The following is a 22,756-nucleotide window of genomic DNA, read 5'->3' on the forward strand; positions in this document are numbered from 1 at the left end:
ACTTGCGACCGTAGCAGTCGCGCGGTTCCGGACTGAGCGCCTAGAACCGCGAGACCACCGCGGCCGGCTAGAGTAGGCTGAAGTATAAGATGGTGGTGGTGGTGGTTAGTGTTTAACGTCCCGTCGACAACGAGGTCATTAGAGACGGAGCGCAAGCTCGGGTTAGGGAAGGATTGGGAAGGAAATCGGCCGTGCCCTTTCAAAGGAACCATCCCGGCATTTGCCTGAAACGATTTAGGGAAATCACGGAAAACCTAAATCAGGATGGATGGAGACTGGATTGAACCGTCGTCCTCCCGAATGCGAGTCCAGTGGGCTAACCACTGCGCCACCTCGCTCGGTGTTCTGAAGTATAAGAGACTAATCAGGACAAGAAGTGGGACAAAAAAAAAACTAAGGAATGAAGTTCTCTCGGGATATAGATACTGCGATAACGAATAGCACAGCAGACAGTTCAGTTGAAGGGAAATGGACATCTCTATAAAGGGCAACCACAGAAATTTGAAAGAAAAATATAGGTACAAATAAATTAACTACGAAGAAACCGTAGGTAACAGGAGAAGTACTTCAGTTGATCGATGAACGAAGGAAGTACAAAAATTTTTCGGAAAACTCAGGGAAACAGAACTACAAGCCACTTGAATGGTAAATACAGTGAAGCTAAGGCGATATGGCTGCAGGAAGGATGTGAAAGATGTTTTTCTAAAACCAAACTGATCATCTAGAACATCCTCAGTTTTCTTTTCCATTCTTCTGTATATTATTCTAGTCAGCAACTAGGATGCATGAGATCTTAAGCTGATTTTGCGATAATTCTCGCACTTGTCAGCTCTTGCAGTCCCCGTTATTGTCTGGATGATATTTTTCTGAAAGTCAGATGGTATCTCGCGAGACCCATACATTCTACACAGGAACGTGAATATTCGTTTTCTTTGCCACTTCCCCCTATGACTTTCGAAATTCTGATGAAATGTTATCTATCCCTTCTCCCTTATTCAGTCTTAAATCTTCCAAAGCTCTATAAAATTCTGATTATAATACTTACTCTCCAATCTCTTTTGTATCAACTCCTGTTTCTTCAGCTATCACATTATCAAACAAGTCTTCGCCTCGTTGAGATAGTACGATTCTGACTGTTGTCACAGATACCAATACTGCTGAAACATGCCGGGGAAGACGCAAAGTATAAAAGGGTGTAATTGGTCCTCAATAAAGTTCACGTAGCCCACAGCCACCATGGTGCCTACAATTACTACCAAGGATCCAAGTGAATGTACCCCAATGGCCCTCCGCTAGCCTGTGTCCGAGACTCAGCGCGTGTTTCGGGCAGCCACTTTTTGGATGATTGTATACCTCGACACGACCATCGACCTGGTGTAACTTGAAATAAGATTGAGCTGACCAGGTGAAACATTTCTGTTCATCCAAGGCCCATTCTCGATGATCACTGTAAGCGTAACTGACCATGTCGTCAGACCACCATGGTAACACGTAAAGGGGCGTGTGCTGCTATGTCGCGAAACATTTGTAACTGCAGCAGCACTGTAGATCTGCGTATCCTGTTTCACAGGGCGGGAAGTCCTCTGGTATTCACGTTTTGCACTTAGGCGGTGAGGCGCTACGCCTTATCGCATCTTGTGGCCTCACCGTTCTTGAAGAACTTCCCACAGATGACCATGACGGTAGCACTTGCAGCTTCACCGAGATACTCTTTGCCAGGCGCCAGGTCATAATACTCTGCATTTTGTCAAAGTCACTCATGCCAGTGAATCTCCCCATCTGCGGCCTATATCGTCGCTAGAGTGATTCCTTCTTTGTATCTGCTCCTGTTATATACATTTTTTACCGCTCGTTAATCCGCGGTCTAGGGGGTAGCTTCTTTGATTTGTAATCAAAACGTGGTGGATCCAGGGTTCCAACCCAGCCAGTGAATAAATTTTGAACAAAACTCATCAGCAATGTCGGCCGAAGACTTCCGGCATAAGAAGTCGCCCTCGTTCTGCCAATGGCCTTGTCAAAGAGGGGTTCAGGGCCTCTCTTGCTCTGAGGGTGGGAAACTGTCGGTAAAAGGCGGAAGAATCAGCAATGATCCACTGTAAACCACTGCACTAAAGACACATAATGTGTATCCACAGGACTGCCTGCCCGGTTAGCCGTGCAGTCTAACGCACGGCTTTCCGGGGGGGAAGGACGTGTCGGTCCCCGGCACGAATCCGCCCGGTGGATTAGTGTCCAGGTCCGGTGAGACGGCCAGCCTGTGGATGGTTTTTAAGGCGCTTTTCCATCTGCCTCGGCGAATACGGGCTGGTTCCCCTTATTCCGCCTCAGTTACACTATGTCGACGATTGCTGCCCAAACACTGTCTGCACGTACGCGTTCACCATAATTACTCTACCACGCAAATATTTGGGGTTACACACGTCTGGTGTGAGACGTTCCCGGGGAGGGTCGATCCGGGGGGGGGGGGGGCTCGACTGGGGCCTGAACCACACAATAACCATGGGTTCGGTGTGGGGCGGCGGTGGGGTGAGTGGACTGCTGTAGCCTGTTGTGGGATTCTGAACCACTGAGGGCTACGGCGAGGACGAGCCTCTCCGTTGTTTCTAGGTCCCCAGTTTCATACAATACAATCCACAGGATTTGTGGCCTGTAATTCACAAAGTGTGATGATGATCTCTCCATTTGCGAAAGATTCCTAATTAGTGTCCAATTCGGATTTCTGGAAGGCGGCTGCCAAGGGGAGGTGACCATGAGAAAAAGATAGAATAACCAACGACAGGGTAAAATTCTACGAGGCGGAACACGGAATGTCAGAAGTCTGAACGTAGTAGGAAAGCTAGAAAATCTGAAAGCATAAGTGCAAAGTCACAGTTTAGATGTAGTGGGCGGTAAGTGACGTGAAATGGAAAGAGGATAAGGATTTCTGATCAGAGGAAAATAGGGTAATATCAACAGAAGCAGAAAATTGCGTAACGTGTGTAGGATTGGCTATGAATAGGAAAGAAGGACAAAGAGTGAGCTACAGCGATTAGTTCAGTGATAGGATTTTTCTCATTAAATTCGACACAAACCGGCGCCTACAACGAGAGTTCAAATATACACGCCAACGTCGCAGGCAGAAAATGAAGAGATGCAGAAAGAATATAAGGATCTGTATGTAAAGAGAGATGAAAATCTAGTAAACTTGAGGAAATGGAAAGCACTGTAGGGGAAGGAGTAGAAGAAAGAGTTACGGAAGAGTAAGGGCTTGGGAATAGGAATGACGGAGGAGAAAGCATAATTGAATACTGCAATAAATTTCAGATGACAGCAAACGCTCTGTTTAAGAATCGCAAGAGGATAAGTTATACTTGTGAAAGACCTGGAGAGACGAGAAGGTTCCAGTAGGATTACACCAAGGTCAGATAGGGATTCCAGAATCAGATATTGGATTATAAAACCTCCCAGAAGGAGATATAGACTCAGATCGTAATTTGGTAAGAATCAGTGAGGAAGTAAATGGGATACTGAAGTACTGGGAAATGATGACACGCGTGTGAGTTCGCTATAAGGAATAATACCAGAGTAGGCATTTCAGTTGAAAAGAAGTGGACATTGTAAAAACTGCAATTACAGATGGGCAGTCAGTCATAGGTACAAGGGAGGTAACTGTGAAGAAACCTTAGGCAATAGAGTGACAAATACTTCAACTGATCGACGAAAGAAGGGAGTTCAAAACTTTTCAGGGAGAAACAGGAATATAGGAATGAATTAAGCAGGAAGTACAGTGATGGCAAGGCGAAGTGAATGCAGGAAATACGTGAGAAAGTCGGAGATAGATGGAAAGAGTACACTAGTACACTGAAGGCCTCTATGAAGAGGAGGACTTCTCCAGTGACATGGCAGAAGAAGAAATTGGAATCAGTAGGGAAGACATAGTGGATCCAGTACTAGAGACAGACTTTGAAAGACCTATGGAAGACCTATGGAAGACCTAAGATCATAAAAGGCAGCAGGAACAGACAACGTTCCATCGAAATTTCTAAAATCATTTGGGGAAGCGGGAATCAAAAGACTGTTCCGGTTGGAGTGTAGAATATTCGAGACTTTCGGAAAATACACTCCTGGAAATTGAAATAAGAACACCGTGAATTCATTGTCCCAGGAAGGGGAAACTTTATTGACACATTCCTGGGGTCAGATACATCACATGATCACACTGACAGAACCACAGGCACATAGACACAGGCAACAGAGCATGCACAATGTCGGCACTAGTACAGTGTATATCCACCTTTCGCAGCCATGCAGGCTGCTATTCTCCCATGGGTGCGATCGTAGAGATGCTGGATGTAGTCCTGTGGAACGGCTTGCCATGCCATTTCCACCTGGCGCCTCAGTTGGACCAGCGTTCGTGCTGCACGTGCAGACCGCGTGAGACGACGCTTCATCCAGTCCCAAACATGCTCAATGGGGGACAGATCCGGAGATCTTGCTGGCCACGGTAGTTGACTTACACCTTCTAGAGCACGTTGGGTGGCACGGGATACATGCGGACGTGCATTGTCCTGTTGGAACAGCAAGTTCCCTTGCCGGTCTAGGAATGGTAGAACGATGGGTTCGATGACGGTTTGGATGTACCGTGCACTATTCAGTGTCCCCTCGACGATCACCAGTGGTGTACGGCCAGTGTAGGAGATCGCTCCCCACACCATGATGCCGGGTGTTGGCCCTGTGTGCCTCGGTCGTATGCAGTCCTGATTGTGGCGCTCACCTGCACGGCGCCAAACACGCATACGACCATCATTGGCACCAAGGCAGAAGCGACTCTCATCGCTGAAGACGACACGTCTCCATTCGTCCCTCCATTCACGCCTGTCGCGACACCACTGGAGGCGGGCTGCACGATGTTGGGGCGTGAGCGGAAGACGGCCTAACGGTGTGCGGGACCGTAGTCCAGCTTCATGGAGACGGTTGCGAATGGTCCTCGCCGATACCCCAGGAGCAACAGTGTCCCTAATTTGCTGGGAAGTGGCGGTGCGGTCCCCTACGGCACTGCGTAGGATCCTACGGTCTTGGCGTGCATCCGTGCGTCGCTGCGGTCCGGTCCCAGGTCGACGGGTACGTGCACCTTCCGCCGACCACTGGCGACAACATCGATGTACTGTGGAGACCTCACGCCCCACGTGTTGAGCAATTCGGCGGTACGTCCACCCGGCCTCCCGCATGCCCACTATACGCCCTTGCTCAAAGTCCGTCAACTGCACATACGGTTCACGTCCACGCTGTCGCGGCATGCTACCAGTGTTAAAGACTGCGATGGAGCTCCGTATGCCACGGCAAACTGGCTGACACTGACGGCGGCGGTGCACAAATGCTGCGCAGCTAGCGCCATTCGACGGCCAACACCGCGGTTCCTGGTGTGTCCGCTGTGCCGTGCGTGTGATCATTGCTTGTACAGCCCTCTCGCAGTGTTCGGAGCAAGTATGGTGGGTCTGACACACCGGTGTCAATGTGTTCTTTTTTCCATTTCCAGGAGTGTATATCATCTATACAATTCCGAAGACAGCAGGGGCACAGAAGTGCGAGAACCATCGCACAATGTGCTTTACAGCTCGTGCATCCGAGCTGTTGATAAGTATAATATGAAGAAGAGTGGACAATATAGCTGAGGACCTGTTACATGACGATCAGTTTGGCCTTAGGTAAGGTAAAGGCAACAGAGCGGCAGTTATGACTTTGCGCTTGATGATGGAAGCAAGACTGAAGAAAAGTCGGCACACCTTCATTGGGTATGTCGACCTAAAAAAAGCGTTCGACAATGTAATGCGTTGCAAGATATCCGAAATTCTTTGAAAAATAGGAGTAGATTATAGGGAAAAGCAATCAGTATACAATATTTACAAAAACCAAGAGGGATGAATAAGACTGAAAGACGAAGAACGAAGTACTCGGATTAAAAACGGTTTAAGAGAGATATGCAGTCTTTAGCGACTGCAGTTCAGTCATACACCGAAGAAGCAATGGCAGAAATAAAAGAAACGTACAAGATTGAGCTTAATATTCAGGATGAAAGATATCTATGATAAATTTCGTTAATGGCATTAATATTCTCAATGAAAGTGAAGGAGAATTACAGGATGTGCTGAATGGAACGAAAACTCTAGTGAGGACAGGATACAGACTGAGAATAAATCGGAAAAAGACAAATGTAATAAGAAGTAGCAGAGATGAGAATACCGATACGCTTCAATTCAAAACTGATGATCAATAAGTAGAGGAATTTAAGGAAACCTGCTTCCTTGCAAGCAAAATAACACATGACAGACGAAGTAAGGAGGACATAGAAAGCAGAGTAGCGCAGGCAAAGTCGACAATCCTGAACAGGAGACGTTTAATATCAGACATTGGCATTAATATGAAGAAGAAATTTCTGAGAGTGAACGTTTTGAGCACAGAATTCAATGGCAGTGAGCCATGGACAATGTAAAACCGAAACAGTGGTGAACAGAAACATTTGTGAGACGGTGCCACAGAAAATCTAGAAAATAAGGTGGACTAACAAGGAATTGGCGTTGCTTGGAGTGGTTCTAGAACATAACAAGTTCATATATTGTCATCCATTACTTTTCCACTGAAAGAGCGAATTTTTGTTCGCACTGCAGAGGATATGTCTAGAACAGTGGTTCCCAGTCTCTGTGAGACGATTATCCCTGAGTGAAATCAGATATTGGCTATACACACTGCTCCCCACAATCACCAACACTAGCGCCTAATAAGTTTTAGAATGAAAAAGAATTTTATTTGAACACTTTTGCTTTTTAAATGATGAAAGATAAACGATATTTTGTTTAAGTAGGTGTTTTATTAAATCCCGAAATAATGAGCCAGTGAGACGTACCCTTTAATTCTAACAACATTTGATTTATGTTTATAGAAAGCTGATGTAATTCTCAGTGCATCGCGAGTCTTACCTACAATTTCTCCGCAGAAAACAAAGCTAACTATCCAGGTATTTATTACAAAACGTCGTTCCTCTGGACAACTCCTCTCCCTATTCACACTTTCTTCACTGTCAACCTGTAACTCCATTTTAAGATCTGGCAAGTCAAAAGGTGTACAAAACACCTACTACTTGTGTACCACTAGATTCCTGGACGCCTTACCCCTCAAATGACACGAATTGTAAGACTTTAGGCTGCCAGTGCTGTGCGTCTTACCACTGCCGCACAGCAATGTAGTAGTCATTACATAATTACTACTGTATTTTGATCTCAATTCAAAATGTTCAAATGTATGTGAAATCTTATGGGACTCAACTGCTAAGGTCATCAGTCCCTAAGCTTACACACTACTTAACCTAAATTATCCTAAGGACAAACACACACACCCATTCCCGAGGGAGGACTCGAACCTCCGCCGGGACTAGCCGCACAGTCCGTGACTGCTGCGTCTGAGACCGCGCGGCTGATCTCAATTAGGTCGTTTATTGTAGCGAAGTGAATAATGTCTGGTCCATTGTGGGAACTACATATTGCTCGGAGAAGGCATTTTCATGAGATGTGTAAGCACATGTGTATCAATTTTACTGTCACAAATGGAGGATACAAAGTATGTGTGCAGTAGAAGGACTATGTGAGGAACAATACACACATTTGTTTCACAAGCTGTAAACTCCATCACAATCTCTCACGCGTCAATGCCAATATTCGAAATAAAAAATGTAATTCTTGCAAATCCTATGTAATCAGTATTACAGTTTTACGAAATAATGCTGATAATAATAATGAGCTTTTGAAAATAGTTCAGTTTCGAGAGCTAAACACTACTGAACCTTTTTTTCCACCCCTTGGAAAATTTAGTTTTACCCCTCAGGGGGTAATAACCCCCTGTTGGAAACCACTGATCTAGAAAAAAGTCATTCCAATTGACGGTTATTCCCATTACATACAAACTGTTGACACTGTCATGTAAGATAATAAGAATACGAGTGTACTACTGGCGCAGTGGCTCGTGTGTAGGCTAGCTAGTACATAGGCGACTTTGTGTGTGGAGTAGCCTATACACATCGTTTTAGAAAAAAAGACATACTTTTCGTGGAGTTTATGTATTTGATTATATCCTTTTCTTAAATATTTTTTACGATACAGTGACTGAGAATATCCATTGATCTCCCTTGTTGTACTATGAGCAGTGTCACGCACATCATCGATACGCCACTTGGGTAGATAATAGGAGAGCAGTCTCTCCGAATCCAGCGAGACAAAGATCTCAGACCGAATTGTTAACCAATCTGTATTTGTAACACGTTGATTAAGACTTCCTTGTGCCATGGGAACGGTCCATTCGTGGACATGTGTTCCTCTCTGAAACTTCACTTATGAAGTTCTTTCTATAACCACCAGAAACGTAACACGAATTGTGGTACACCTTATGGATACAGGCAGAGAAGTGAATGAAAATTCCGAAATAGTACTCAGCACTTTTGGTTGAAAATATAGAAAACTTTGAAGCGTTATTGTCTGGTACGGAAATATCATTTGTTAAGAAGGAAGAAAAGCAAGGATAAAACTAAATCAATTAAAAGTAGAAACTAGAATAGCGAATAGCGTAACACCAAGATTATATAGAACACAGTAATAATACAGTAGAGGCATTTTCGTACTTAGTAAGCAAGATTACACAGATCGGCCTACATAAGGGGGATACTGAAGGCCCATAAGCGCAGGCAAATGAAGTTCCCTCCATCTCAAGAGTGCTGTTGGAAATTTTCCGAAATTGTTCGTCTGAAGCGTAGCATTTCGCGAAAGACAAAGTTGAGAAATTCATAAAGAAGAACGTGGAATCATTCGAATCGAGATGTCCCAAAAATCCATGAAATTAAATGGGGCAGGTAAAATGTACACTGTCTGACAAAAATAGTAAAGCAACCAGAAGAGGAGGAGGAAACAAAATTAAATTTCAAAGGTAGAAAGGGTGTGTGTTGTTATTTCAGTTATCGAGTCAAATGTACGAGGAAGTTGTCAGTATTAGCCCACTTATCAATATGATGCTGCACCCATTCTTTCCTGAAATCCAAGCACTGATTCATTTTGGAAGACTGTCGTAATGGCATTGTATTCTCTCCTGAGGCAAGCTGACCCACAGCTGTTGTACCTGGTCCTTTTCCTGGTTACGGACAGCTGTCGATTGTGTGTACGTGTATGAAGTTGCATTGACATTCACTCATGTTTTCTGTGCGCTTCAATTTTCTAGCCAGGTGGTGTAAAAACAATGACAAACAGCAATAAATAGACGAGAATTCAAGCTTAGGGCGTACCGTTGCCAGGCTTCAAAATATGGTAAACTAGGTGGGAGAAAAATAAAAGTAAGAGGACGAAATAAGTGGAACAGTCGGAGTTGGTGCACAGAATAAGTATGTTGAAATGAATATATCAGCACCAGAAAGAAAAAGTAGACGGTATCAAATCAGTCGAAAGACATAGGAGTTTTAAGAAACTGAAGTACATCGCTCGACAAACATGGGGTGGTAAATGCGCTTCGACTACGAAGTGCAGCAAATACACTGAAGCGCCAAAGGAACTGTTACAAGTTTGCGTAGTCAAATACAGAGTTGCATAAACAGACAGAATACGGTGCTGCGTTCGGCAACGCCTATATAAGACGACAGGCATCTGGCGCACTTGATAGATCAGTTACTTTTGCTACAATGGCAGGTTGTCAAGATTTAAGTGAATTTGAACATGGTGTTATAGTCGGCGCTCGAGCTATGGGACACAGTACATCCGAGTCAGAGATGAAGAGGGGATTTTCCCTTACGACCATTTCACGAGTGTACTGTGAATATGAGGAATCTGGTAAAACATCAAATCTCTGACATCGCTGCGGCGGGAAAAAGATCCTGCAAGAACGGGACCAACGACTACTGAAGATAACCATTCAACGTGACAGAAGTGCAACCTTTCCGCAAATTGCTGCAAGAATCAATGCTGGGCAGTCAACAAGTGTCAGCGTTATCATTGATGTGGGCTTTCGGTGCCGAAGCTCTACTCTTGCACCCTTGATGACTGCACAACACAAAGCCTTACGCCTCGTCTGGGCAAGTCAATACCGATATTGGACTTTTGATGACTGGAAACATGTTGTCTGGTCGGACGAGTCTCGTTTCAAATTGTATCGAGCGGTTGGTCGTGTACGGGTATGGAGACAACCTCGCGAAGCCATGGACCCTGAGTGTCAGCAGATGACTGTTCGAGCTGATGGATGATCTTTAATGGTGTAGGCCGTGTGCTGTTGGAGTGATATGAGACCTTTGATACGTCTAGATCCGACTCTGACAGGTGATAAGTACGTAAGCATCCCGTCTGATCACCTGCATCCATTGATGTCTATTGTGTGCTGCGACGGACTTGGACAATTCCAGCGGGACAATGTGACACCCCACGCGTCCAGAATTGTTACAGAGTGGCTCCAGAAACACTCTTCTGAGTTTAAACACTTCCGCTGGCTACCAGACAGCCCAGATTTGAACGTTATTGAGATTATCTGGGATGCCTTGCAACGTGCTGTTCAGAAGAGTCCTCCATCCCTTGTAATACGAGGGCAGTTCAATAAGTAATGCAACACATATTTTTTCTGAAACAGGGGTTGTTTTATTCAGCATTGAAATACACCAGGTTATTCCCCAATCTTTTAGCTACACAACACTATTTTTCAACGTAATCTCCATTCAATGCTACGGCCTTACGCCACCTTGAAATGAGGGCCTGTATGCCTGCACGGTACCATTCCACTGGTCGATGTCGGAGCCAACGTCGTACTGCATCAATAACTTCTTCATCATCCGCGTAGTGCGTCCCACGGATTGCGTCCTTCATTGGGCCAAACATATGGAAATCCGACGGTGCGAGATCGGGGCTGTAGGGTGCATGAGGAAGAACAGTCCACTGAAGTTTTGTGAGCTGCTCTCGGGTGCGAAGACTTGTGTGAGGTCTTGCGTTGTCATGAAGAAGTAGAAGTTCGTTCTGATTTTTGTGCCTACGAACACGCTGAAGTCGTTTCTTCAATTTCTGAAGAGTAGCACAATACACTTCAGAGTTGATCGTTTGACCATGGGGAAGGACATCGAACAGAATAACCCCTTCAGCGTCCCAGAAGACTGTAACCATGACTTTACCGGCTGAGGGTATGGCTTTAAACTTTTTCTTGGTAGGGGAGTGGGTGTGGCGCCACTCCATTGATTGCCGTTTTGTTTCAGGTTCGAAGTGATGAACCCATGTTTCATCGCCTGTAACAATCTTTGACAAGAAATTGTCACCCTCAGCCACATGACGAGCAAGCAATTCCGCTCAGATGGTTCTCCTTTGCTCTTTATGGTGTTCGGTTAGACAACGAGGGACCCAGCGGGAACAAACCTTTGAATATCCCAACTGGTGAACAATTGTGACAGCACTACCAACAGAGATGTCAAGTTGAGCACTGAGTTGTTTGATGGTGATCCGTCGATCATCTCGAACGAGTGTGTTCGCACGCTCCGCCATTGCAGGAGTCACAGCTGTGCACGGCCGGCCCGCACGCGGGAGATCAGACAGTCTTGCTTGACCTTGCGGCGATGATGACACACGCTTTGCCCAACGACTCACCGTGCTTTTGTCCACTGCCAGATCACCGTAGACATTCTGCAAGCGCCTATGAATATCTGAGATGCCCTGGTTTTCCGCCAAAAGAAACTCGATCACTGCCCGTTGTTTGCAACGCACATCCGTTACAGACGCCATTTTAACAGCTCCGTACAGCGCTGTCACCTGTCGGAAGTCAATGAAACTATACGAGACGAAGCGGGAATGTTTGAAAATATTCCACAAGAAATTTCCGGTTTCTTCAACCAAAATTGGCCGAGAAAAAAAATGTGTTGCATTACTTATTGAACTGCCCTCGTATCATGGGTTTGTGGACAGCCCTGCAGGATTCATGCTGTCAGTTCCGTCCAGCACTACTTTAGACATTAGTCGAATCCATGCCACGTCGGGCTGCGGCACCTCTGCGTGCTCATGGGGACCGTACACGATATGGACAGGTGTACCAGTTTCTTTGGCTCATCAGTGTATAACTGTAGTATTGATTAATAAAAACTGAGAACAGAGAAAAAGAAGCAAGTGAAGGTGCAATCTGAGATAGTTCGTTCATGGTATAATTTAAAAAGTAACTTAACTAAGTCTAAAGGCCATCCATTTAGAATAAAAAGGCCTGTATCAGTCTCTTTTCTTACCTTCTTTTGAGTCAGACTACCAAGATACTTGTTTTTCTCAGGAACAAAAATGTCAGAATGTGACAAATTTTTCAGCTGCCGACGAGAAGCAGTCCAAAATAGCGTGTCACCCTAACATCATGTACGTTACTACATTTACATCCATACTCCACAAGCCAACTGACGGTGTGTGGCGGAGGGTACCTTGAGTACCTCTAGCGGTTCTCCCTTCAATTCCAGTCTCGTATTGTTCGTGGAAAGAAGGATTGTCGGTATGCTTCTGTGTGGGCTCTAATCTCTCTGATTTTATCCTCATGGGCTCTTCGCGAGATATACGTAGGAGCGAGCAATATACTGCTTGACTCTTCGGTGAAGGTACGTTCTCGAAACTTCAACAAAAGCCCGTACCGAGCTACTGAGCGTCTCTCCTGCAGAGTCTTCCACTGGAGTTTATCATCTCCGTAACGCTTTCGCAATTACTAAATGACCCTGTAACGAAGCGCGCTGCTCTCCGTTGGATCTTCTCTATCTCTTCTATCAACCCTATCTGGTACCGATCCCACATTGCTGAGCAGTATTCAAGCAGTGGGCGAACAAGCGTACTGTAACCTACTTCCTTTGTTTTCGGATTGCATTTCCTTAGGATTCTTCCAATGAATCTCAGTCTCGCATCAGCTTTACCAACGATCAACTTACATGATCATTCCATTTTAAATCGCTCCTAATGCGTACTCCCAGATAATTTATGGAATTAACTGCTTCCAGTTGCTGACCTGTTATTTTGTAGCTAAATGATAAGGGATCTATCTTTCTATGTATTCGCAGCACACTACATTTGTCTACATTGAGATTCAATTGCCATTCCCTGCACCATGCGTCAATTCGCTGCAGATCCTCCTGCATTTCAGTACAATTTTCCATTGTTACAACCTCTCGATATAGCACAGCATCATCCCCAAAAAGCCTCAATGAACTTCCGATGTCATCCACAAGGTCATTTATGTATATTGTGAATAGCAACGGTCCTACGACACTCCCCTGCGGCACACCTGAAATCATTCTTACTTCGGAAGACTTCTCTCCATTGAGACTGACATGCTGCGTTCTGTTATCTAGGAACTCTTCAATCCAATCACACAATTGGCCTGATAGTCCATATGCTCTTACTTTGTTCATTAAACGACTGTGAGGAACTGTATCGAACGCCTTGCGGAAGTCAAGAAACACGGCATCTACCTGTGAACCTGTGTCTATGGCCCTCTGAGTCTCGTGGACCAATAGCGCGAGCTGGGTTTTACACGACCGTCTTTTTCGAAACCCATGCTGATTCCTACAGAGTAGATTTCTAGTCTCCAGAAAAGTCATTATACTCGAACATAATACGTGTTCCAAAATTCTACAACTGATCGACGTTAGAAATATAGGTCTATAGTTCTGCACATCTGTTCGACGTCCCTTCTTGAAAACAGGGATGACGTGTGCCCTTTTCCAATCCTTTGGAACGCTACGCTCTTCTAGAGACCTACGGTACACCGCTGCAAGAAGGGGGGCAAGTTCCGTCGCGTACTCTGTGTAACATCGAACTGGTATATCATCAGCTCCAGCTGCCTTTCCTCTTTTGAGCGATTTTAATTGTTTCTCTATCCCTCTGTCGTCTATTTCGATATCTACTATTTTGTCATCTGTGCGACAATCTAGAGAAGGAAGTACAGTGCAGTCTTCCTCTGTGGAACAGCTCTGGAAAAAGACATTTAGTATTTCGGCCTTTAGTCTATCACCCTCTGTTTCAGTACCATTTTGGTCACAGAGTGTCTGGACATTTTGTTTTGATCCACCTACCGCTTTGACATAAGACCAAAATTTCTTAGGATTTTCTGCCAAGTCAGTACATAGAACTTTACTTTCGAAATCATTGAACGCCTCTCGCATAGCCCTCCTCACACTACATTTCGCTTCGCGTAATTTTTGTTTGTCTGCAAGGCTTTGGCTATGTTTATGTTTGCTGTGAAGTTCCCTTTGCTTCCTCAGCAGTTTTCTAACTCGGTTGTTGTACCACGGTGGCTCTTTTCCATCTCTTACGATCTTGCTTGGCACATACTCATCTAACGCATATTGTACGTTGGTTTTGAACTTTGTCCACTGATCCTCAACACTATCTGTACTTGAGACAAAACTTTTGTGTTGAGCCGTCAGGTACTCTGTAATCTGCTTTTTGCCACTTTTGCTAAACAGAAAAATATTCCTACCTTTCTTAATATTTCTATTTACGGCTGAAATCATCGATGCAGTAACAGATTTATGATCACTGATTCCCTGTTCTGCGTTAACTGTTTCAAATAGTTCGCGTTTGTTTCTCACCAGAAGGTCTAATATGTTATCGCCACGAGTCGGTTCTCTGTATAACTGCGCAAGGCAGTTTTCAGATAAAGCACTTAAAAAAATTTCACTGGATTCTTTGTCCCTGCCACCCGTTATGAACGTTTGAGTCTCCCAGTCTATATCCGGCAAATTAAAATCTCCACCCAGAACTATAACGTGGTGGGGAAATCTACTCGAAATATTTTCCAAATTATCCTTCAGGTGCTCAGCCACAACAGCTGCTGAGCCAGGGGACCTATAGAGACATCCAATTACCATGCCTGAGCCTGCTTTAACCGTCACTTTCACCCAAATTATTTCACATTTAGGCCTGTCTCTGCGGTATACATTCCAATCTGAGTTTAGGATTTCATTACTGTTTACGTCTGGTTTCAGCCAACTTTCTGTCCCTAGTACTACATGAGCGTTGTGACCGTTTATTAATGAGAGCAGTTCTGGGACCTTTCTATAGACGCTCCTGCAGTTTACTATTAGCACATTAATATTGTTATTCCCTGTTGCATTTTGCCTACTCCTACGTTGTCGCGTCTCAGGAGGCGTCTTGTCGGGCCTAGGGAGGGAATTCTCTAACCTAAAAAACCCGCAAGTGCACTCCACAAGTACTCCGCTACCCTTGTAGCCGCTTCCGGCGTGTAGTGCACGCCTGACCTACTCAGGGGGGCCCTACATTTCTCCACCCAATAGCGGAGGTCGAGAAATTTGCCCCCAGATCTCCGCAGAATCGTCTGAGCCTCTATTTTAAGCCTTCTACTCGGCTCCAAACCAGAGGACTGCGATCGGTTCTGGGAATGATACTACAAATAGTTAACTCAGATTCCACCCTGCGAGCGAGGCTTTCCGCCTTCACCAATTCCGCCAACCGCTTGTATGAACTGAGGATGACCTCTGAACCCAGACGGCAGGAGTCATTGGTGCCGACATGAGCAACAATTTGCAGTCGGGTGCACCCAGTGCTCTCTATCGCCGCCGGCAGGGCCTCCTCCACATCTCTGATGAGACCCCCTGGCAAGCAGCCAGAGTGAACACTGGCCTTCTTCCCCGACCTTTCCGCTATTTCCCTAAGGGGCTCCATCACCCGCCTAACGTTGGAGCTCCAAATAACTAATAAACTCCTCCCCCCGTGTGCCTGCTCGGACCTTGCTGAAGGAGCGGCCACATGTCCACTCACAGGCAGAGCGGGCGATGCCATACGGCCAGCTTCCACATTGACCCTCCGCCTCGTGCACCGCGAACGCCGCTGAACCCGCCACTCCCCTTGGGGAGAGGGTGGCCCAACCGCGCCCGGTACCCACGAAGATGTCTCGACAGCAGGGACAGTGGGTGAAGCATGTAACACCTGGGGTGTACCATGCGACGCTCCAGACTCCCTACTGCCGCCACACTCCGAGGCAGCAGCCTGAAAACGGCTGACCGCGGCCATCAACACATTCAGCTGTTCGCGAACAGTGGCCAGCTCCTCCTGCCTCCGTACACAGCAGTCACACATCCTATCCATCCTAAGAAATCAATTTACTGTAGAGAGTTAATCAACTTTTAACTAGGTTGCTAATTCACTAAACGCGGCTGATAGTTGACTAAACTGTGGTTACTAGACACTTTTTTTAGAAAACAATGAAAATAGCACAACCTGTCTCTGGACTGTATTGAAAACAAACACTAGCACTACTGTCACTATGGCTGACTAAAGGGACTCTCTCTGTATTCAAAACAAACACGAAATCTATGGAACACTATTACTATCACTCGACAATTAAAGCTTCCTAAAAGCAAAAACACACGGAAGAAGAAGTGACAAGTAAGAAAAATACAGTTAATACTCAAATTAACGTAGCTCGCTGCACAACAGACATGAAGCAGACGGCAGTTACGACGACAGAATCAAAAGTGTGTTACGTGAATGATATCAAATGGTTCAGAGTTATTATTCAAGAAATTAATGGGAGTCTGACATGTGAAGTAAATGTTTAACCCTGAGATCGATATTGTGTTATATTATCACACACAATGTTCATACGGTAAATAAATTGTTCACACAGTAATTGAAAGTCACGAATAAACTGATTAGTTTTTAATCAAGTTTTTGGCATGTTTGTACTTTTATCTGGGTTATGATCAGTTACAGCTTTTGCTAGTAATTTTCTCACTATGAAAGGATTATTTATTCTCTGCGTGCAGCAAAAGTCGTAAATAATTTATAGTGGCAACTTAATAAACCGTGTTGAATTAATATGGCATACTAGTATGAAGAGTGATTTTCTTTCGGAGAGACAGTTCACGAAGCTTTATCATTAAGATTCCGTTTAGTCTAACCTCGATGTACGCTCGTTGTGTTAACAGAAAAGCAAGCTCTTCCTGTTTGAGTTTCAGTAACCCCAGGGAAATTAATTTTGCCTTGATGCTCGGCGTTATGGAGCAAGTTTCGGATCGATATGAGAGACTTTTCTCAGGAGAAGTGAGTTTAAAATGCCTCTTGTGTGTAGTCACGCAGACCCTACTGCCTTCACTAAAATGATAGCCATTTAAAGCGATTTCGTACCGGGAACATTCTTTAAAAAGAAGTAGCGGCTTTGAATCCCGATAAGATATTTTTATATTCATATAGAAACATTTATTTTTTTCTTTTTTTAAGTAAAACAAAAACAGAATTCTCGATGTGTGTTTGACTCACTGATATAGTTGCAACTATATGTGGAGAAGTATTCTCTTTCGTGATAATCATAAACATTTCCGCGAGGTCTATGCGTTGCAGTAATACTCTCATTGATTATGAAACTTCTGCAAATTTTGTAAAAATGGTACTCACAGTATGCCATCTTGTAATATACCTGTGTGCTCTTAACAGTCCTAGTAATAATCTAAATTAAGAAAAGTGATGTAGATTAATCAAGTATCTGAAAATGAATTACTAGGAGCTCTAAATCCATCTCGTATTGAAATAAAAATCACGATTTGTAACTGAAGGAAGTTTGTTTCCTTTTTTGCGAATTTTGTAAGCTCCTCTGCTTCAGTTGTGGAGAAATTAGTTCAGTATTCACAGAAAGGTATTTATGAATATGTGCTGGTCAGTCAGAAAGTGGAAAACTCATTGCGAGGTTGAAAATTATGAATACATGAAATGCTCAAATCTGAAAACGTCACTAATGGATGTTGTGAGGAGAAATAATTTTCATGTGAATCCCAGATAATCATGTTGAGACTAATCTTCTAGGTCAAAATAAAGTTTTTGTATGACAGAACTCTTTTGAGAAGGCTAGCGTTGTGTCGAAGCTGATTATGGAATAATAAACTTCGTAACGCTCCTTGAAAAAATACCGCTGTTGTAAAACATTTGAAACTAGAAGATATTTATTAATCGTTCATTTTTCAAATTCTTCGTCTCTATGGACTATTATTGTGCTAAGAGATTTGCAAGGAAGCAGTATGTGTGAAAATAATGTTACCGAAGGTGAAAAACATTTCTTTACATATTAAATGGAAGGTATATGATTTGACCCGACATTTGACACTCGACCGATGTGTATACCTATCAGGCTTACATCTCTGACAGAAGGAGATATAAGTAACATATCCATAACATATTTTTCCTAACAAAGAATAATTACCGTTAACAAATCAAAAGCGGAAAGCGAATTTTAAGAGAGATGCATCGTGGGAAAGATATTTTATTACAAGGCCGTTGAATTTCTGGTTATTATATTCGACTACATATGTTTGGTTTGATGAAACGGACAATATGCACAGCATACGAGCCTTTTTGCAGCCATTTTACGAACACATGAATGTTACACATATAAGTAGATACTCAAACGCATGCACTAGGCCATCAAATTTTTGTCTGTCATAAGCAGGCTCAGTAGAAAACAAAAATGTAAAGCTATTCAAAAAGACTACAGCAATTACAAGCACCTGTAACTGTTAAATTTAAAGTGACACATCAGTAGGGGAACCGTGCCAGTATTGGCCAGGAACTTGGTGACTCAGCATCCATCAGCAGGTTTTTTTCATCACATTCAGCTATGTGCACCAAGGCAAGTCTGGGAATTCTGACAGCATCACATCGTTGCCCTGTGAAGACCACTCCATCCCATCTGATGATGAAATAATTTGTCTCAGTGCATGTGTGCCGTGTTCAGCTCCCTCCCAATTCAGTCTGATCAGTGTTAGTCACGAAACATTCCATACATACATATAGTGATAGAGCTAGTAAGTGCTCCCATTTCGAGGATGGGTTCATTATGACAGCAATTCACCATCACCCTTATCCATTATGCATTACATGCAGAGTTAATGCAAGATCAAAAAAATGGCTCTGAGCACTATGGGACTTAACATCTATGGTCATCAGTCCCATAGAACTTAGAACTACTTAAACCTAACTAACCTAAGGACAGCACACAACACCCAGCCATCACGAGGCAGAGAAAATCCCTGACCCCGCCGGGAATCGAACCCGGGAACCCGGGCGTGGGAAGCGAGAACGCTACCGCACGACCACGAGATGCGGGCAATGCAAGATCAAGATACGCATGTAAGTAGTAGTTATTTTATGCGTATGTCCATATTCTTTTTGGAACTTGTAATGTCCCCACAGCAAATACCCTCTACCACGCACTAATTAATCATTTTCAATCAAACCATCCACATTCACTCACTTTGGAAAAGTTATCTGATCTGATTTTCTCGTAATATATGCGGCGACAGCTCGTCGACGCCAAAGTATTTTCTAGTGCGTTTATTCCTTGAAATAACAGAGATGCATATATGCATTCTCCATGGTTGTTATAGTGGTAACTAGGACAGCTTCTGGAGTATCTGTTGAGGGATTGACGTGTTTCTGAGAGATACATATTCTGCTTTTCTTTTCGCTAAAGCGAGCCAATTAACATTTGTGCCGTTGGTGGTTTGTTTTGAAGAGAAAGAGATTGTAAAAGGAAAATAATTAAGGCGTGGAATCACCGGAGATCTGGACATATAATGGAGATGGATTTAATACACGATTTCCTCCATAAATAAGGTTTGTGACTTTTGTTCTGGAGTGAATGAACGAATGAGTTTTTTTCTGAATCATTTGTTGATCACGTTGGCCCTGTAATTAGTGGGGAAGTTTCAGCTGTGTCGAAGAGAGCCTGCAATCACTGAGTCTGTGTTAAATCGTCCAAAAAGGCTTCGTACACATCTGGAATTCGCAATCTTTCGTAAAAGGAACAAATTGTCCAAACGATTGATTCTCCCGACTGACTGCAGTGTTTAACAGTAATAATAAATGTAAAGATCTCTTACAGCAAGCCAGCCGCTGATTACCAAGACGAAGGACTCCACCAAAGATTCTATTTGACTGATTCTTTTTATCACGTAATGAAGTCTTATATTAAAAACTATACATAGATAAATGAGAGAAAGAGACAGAACGAATGAAAATAGAGATAATACTAATAATCCTCCATTATTCTAATTTTTCGCCTGTCTTATCACGGATCAGCCAAGAACTGGGAGGGCCTTACTTTACTGTGTAGACTTATGTGTGAAGGTGAAGGGATCTTAAAGACAACAGAGACACGTCTATACAGACAAGACGTTACACAGAGATAGCGGCTAGCTGCATTGATAATCTATTCTTAGATTAAGAAGACAGCAACTTATTATCCGAACATTTAAAAAGTTAAAGACTGATTGACTGTTATGTTATTTTGAGATTTGGCTGATAATTTTTTGATAAGTCTGACAGATATGAACTAGGGGCAACATGTAATTCGCCCAGTTACATAACTAACATAACATATATCTATTCATGTGTGAGAGCGTTTTTCCTGTACTTAGCCGATGTTTTCCTTTCCATCCTTCTTCTTCTTCTTCTTCTTTCTTTCACAAACCATTGCTCATAATTCACCTTCACCATTCACAAAATCAGAGACATAGAGACAGGCTCTGTATACTGATGGGTTATCCATGACATCCCAGACATCTATATATGACAATGACGTTATGAGGTATACATATGTGTGTTTTACATATACAGTACATGGTGAATGCTGTTGTTGTCTCTACTTAACAAACATCATTGTTTATTCTAGCCAGTCATACACACAATGCTGGTGCTGATGATGCAGATTTTCTACAACTGCTTAGCAAATGTGAAGTACTGCCTCTATCGCCTCCACCCATAACACCGCCAGTAAGGCTCTCTGATGAGGTGATTGCAGGAGAGTGTGTGCTTTTTGTAAGTGTCCATATATACTTGGGAGTGTGTAAAATTTCTCATGACATTTATAGACTGTTGTGTGTATTTCACAGCCTTTGCGAGCTGTGTCCAGAGGTGTGCTTGATGCACCTCAAATTCAGCAGGCTCAGGCATCGCTAACGACTACAACATTGCTGTCGTTGATACAGCCATGCCATGCAACAGTCTATGCCGTTTGAAGGGTTCCAACAGTTGTCCAAAGATAAAATCGTCAGATTGGCTGCTTAGTCTGGTGTGGAATACGTCCTGGAGACAGAGGTGGAATATCCCACTAACCTGCAAGACGCACACAGTGACTTGCCAATTGTCTAGAGCGCCTAGGTCTCTGAAATGCACTAACGAACGAAACCAAATTTGTGTGTAACATCCCACGATCTATTGACTTTCACGCCCTCAAGTCCTTAAAACAGAAATTACAACACCAAGGTATCATTGCCACGAAATCTGAGAAAGCCAACAGTTTTGTGCTTTTGAACAAATGTGATTATGTGGATAAAGTTAATGATTTACTGAGTACCACAGGCTTCCAAGTCCTTCCTAACGACTCTACTAAATTGCTCAAAGAGGATGTTAAATATGCAATCAATTCATGCAAAAGCATATTCTCTGAATTTGAAGCAAAACTGTTAACTAATATGAACCCAGTGTCTCCTAGAATGTATGGGCTTCCTAAACTGCATATACAAGATGTTCCTATTCGTCCAGTTGTATCATCATTCACTGCTCCATCTTACAAACTAGCCAGTAAACTGGACGTCCTAATTAAGAGCAAGACTAAATTCAAACCAAAGCATGGTACTTCAAACTCTGTGGACTTAGTAAACAAGTTAAAAGTTATATCTGTCTCACACAGTGATAAATTAGTATCCTTTGAAGTCAGCAGTTTGTTTTCTAACATACCAGTAGTAGAATTCATTGATATTCTGACAGAGCTGATTCACAAGTCTAATGTCAATCCTGTAGAATTGAATGACTTGAGACTGGCCACACAGACATGCCTTGCACAGAACTATTTCCAGTTCCAAGGGACTCTTTATAAACAATTAGATGGCTTAGCTATGGGTTCCCCTCTTAGTCCACTGTTGGCTGAAATATTTATGGACCATCTTGAACAAAATTTTCTAAAAACAGAACCTTTGAGTGCAAACATCAAATACGGGTTTAGATATGTAGATGATGTCCTGTGTATGTGGACTGGTACTACAAGACAACTCAACTCATCCTTGAAAAACCTAGACAGTCGACATAAAAATATCCGGTTCACTATGGAGACTGGCAAAAAATCCATAAATTTCTTAGATCTCACCATTGACATCAGTACACCACACATTGTTTCAAAATTTACAGACAAATAACAGCTACAGACACAGTAATACCTTCTTGCTCACAACACCCCATAGCTCACAAACATGCAGCTTTACACTCAATGGTACTCTGTCTCATATCCATCATGTCCAGAGATGATTTTAAAGCAGAGTTAGATAGAATAAAATTTATCGCCACAGGCAATGGCTACAATCCATTTCTTATTGACCACATCTTGCACAGGAAACAAATACGGAAAATTATACCCCTCCTCTATGCCCCATCTGCTTCCCCATCCACAGTCTGCAAGAGATGGTGTACACTGCCATTTCTAGGTCAGATATCACAGATTGTAGCCAAGGCACTGAAATCCTGTAGGTATAGGCTTTCCTACTATGTCAGGAACACGACAGCCCAGTGTGTTTTCAATAGCAAAGACAAGATCCAGTTATTAGCCAACAGTGGGGTATACAAAGTCACCTGTTCTGATTCTGACAAATTTTACATTGGTCAGTCAGGCATAGACATATCAACTAGGCTGACTGAACATGAACGCAGCTGGAGGTTGCAGAATTCAGACTCTGCATTTGCTGAGCATGTACTGAGTG

This window comes from Schistocerca nitens, chromosome 6 (genome assembly GCF_023898315.1).
Source record: "Schistocerca nitens isolate TAMUIC-IGC-003100 chromosome 6, iqSchNite1.1, whole genome shotgun sequence".
NCBI classification, from domain to species: Eukaryota; Metazoa; Arthropoda; class Insecta; order Orthoptera; family Acrididae; genus Schistocerca; species Schistocerca nitens.